The following is a 2,659-nucleotide window of genomic DNA, read 5'->3' on the forward strand; positions in this document are numbered from 1 at the left end:
AATGAATTCAAATCCCCTGCTTTTTAGCTTTAAGAGCATCGGTGAATTATGGCAAGAAATGTGTTTAAAATGTTGCCATCACTTCTCTTTTGGGGTAGATTTTCCTTTGAGCAGACATGGTTTTTAATATGATGCACTTCTTTGTTGTTCAAAATCCTGCAGTAGGCGATCACAGGTGATCACGTTAATGTAGCAGTCAAAGCCAACATGTTGACTACAAGATGTAGGACAACCTGACAGCTGTGGACATAACGAAAAGATTACCCATGTGACCTCACCTGAGCGAGCTATAGTTAGGGTCAGGACATAGACTGTAAATAAAAAACGGACAGCACCTCAATGACATCGCCGGTTTGATTAAAGTCCAGCTGTTTCCATCTCTTTGAAGACAGACATGAGCGGGTCTCACTGAGAGCATTCGTTTCACTTTAAATTAAATTATAAATTGCAAAATCTGAAGCACCTGCTTTAAAAATAAGACTTCAAATGTAAACTCGAAAAAGAAAAGTTTACTGAGGTCATAAATCATGTGGAAGCGAGGCGGTTTTGAATTCAATTCAGTTTCCCGAATACCTCTCAATTTGCTCAGGTCCAGTCAAGGTTTACAGGATATGGGGAGCTGCAGCTGAAATAAGAGACTGCAGTCTTCAGAGACAATAGCCGACTGCGACCACAAGATGGCAATAATCTAAAGGATGGACGCAAATTAGCAAGAAGCTTCATGACAGCACTTGTCTGTTCTTTTTAACATTATGAAGGAATGTAACTGGTACATAAGTATTCACAGCCTTGAATATGATGTTACAAGCTTGGCACAACCATTTTTGGGGAGTTTCTGCCTCCCATTTTTCTTTGTAGAACCTCTCGAGCTCCATCGGGTTGGACGGAGAGTGTTGGTGCACAGCCATTTTCAGATCTCTACAGAGATGTTCAAGTCTGGGCTCTGACTGAGTTATATTGACTGCGTGCTTAGAGTCAGTGTGCTGTTAGAAGATGAGCGTTTGCCCCAGTCTAGAGCGCTCTGGAGCAAGTTATCATCAAGGATGTCTCTGTATAATATAGCATTCATCCTTCCCTCGACCCAGTCTAGTCTCTCAGTTTCTCTGCCACCACCACGCTTCACTGTAGGGATGGTAATGGTCAGGTGACAATTGGTGCCTGGTTTCCTCCAGACCTGACGCTTGGCATTCAGGCTAAAGAGTTTTTGTTTCTCATGGTCTGAGAGTCCTTCGGGTACCTTTTGGTAAACTCCCCGCATGTCACGTGGCTTTTACAAAGTGGCGGCTTCTGTTAGAAGAGTCCCGGTGGTTCCAAACTTCCATTTGTGGATGATGCAGGCCACCGTACTTATCGGCACCTTCAGTGGTGCAAAAAGATCTATGCCTTGGTACAATCCTGTCTCTGAGGTCTACAGACAATTCATTGGTCCTTGTGTCCTAGTTGGTGCTCTTATGGACTGTCTGCTGATCAGTGGAAACTGGATACTCCCGAGATCCATTTTGAGTGTCATGACAAAGGCTGTGAATACTTATGTACATGTTATATTTTTTATAAATTTTCAAGAATGTTAAGCAAACTTCTTTCTGCTTTGTTATTACGGGCTCCAGTGTCAAAGTTTGAGGTGAAAAACAAGTTTAATCCATTTTGGAATAAGGCTGTAACATGACGGCTGTAACAAATGAAGTATTGATGCACTGTACATCCAAAATTTTCGTATGAGGAACAAGAGACTGATACCTGCCTTTGCCATGTACTCAAACTTTAGACTTTAAACTATACTGGCAACTCAAGTCAGGGTATTTGTCTCTGTCAAAGCCTAAGTGTCAGGGTGACCTTTGAATTTGAGCAGGTCTCTTTTTATTTATTACAAATATAAATATTTTTTAGTCAGAAAAACTAATAACATGGAAAGTGTAATTCAGGAGAAATATTAAAGCACACATCTGTTTCCTATGCCGTGAAATCAAAAGTTGTAACAGTCCTTGACCTTGTCCATAATGTAAGATTGATGCCCTCAGTTATTTAAAACAGCTGCAGGTTGTTGCAGCATGCTCATTGTGATCAATACAAAACCTTTAGGCTGTCTATGTCATCCTGGCCTCAACCTTCCCCATTTCCATAATGAATGTCCACTGGTGCCACTTGGTGCAGTGTGAGGTGAACATTTTCACCTCACACGGCTCTGAACACTGGCATTGCTGCAGACAGAACTCATGAAGCGAGGTTGACGTTTACACATCAGTCCACGGAGATGCTCGTCAGATGAAACCAACATGTTTTGTTTTTACATTTTTAATCAATGAAACCATTTTCTACAAACAGTGGTCCAAAATGGAAAACGGCTTTGTGTTCCAAACACACATCTTATGTAACGTTAAATCTAAAGCTAAGCTCTTTTGTTTCCAAGTCTGGGGAAAACAGTGGTGGGCAAAGATTTGTTGTCAAACCGTGCCGATACCAACAGGCGACCTGTAAATGGTTACTCTCCACAGCAAATCATTTCCACCAGGAAACCGTGGAGTCCCGTGATCCAGAATGACAGGTGCTGAAAAAGATTTCGAGCTTTGGGGAACCTCTGAAAACTGTTCAAGAACCATGAAATAACCCAGCTGGCTCCAACATGTCAAAGCAATGGCAAAGAGCATTAGTCAAACGGTAA

This window comes from Oreochromis aureus, linkage group 14, assembly GCF_013358895.1.
Source record: "Oreochromis aureus strain Israel breed Guangdong linkage group 14, ZZ_aureus, whole genome shotgun sequence".
Classification (NCBI taxonomy): Eukaryota; Metazoa; Chordata; class Actinopteri; order Cichliformes; family Cichlidae; genus Oreochromis; species Oreochromis aureus.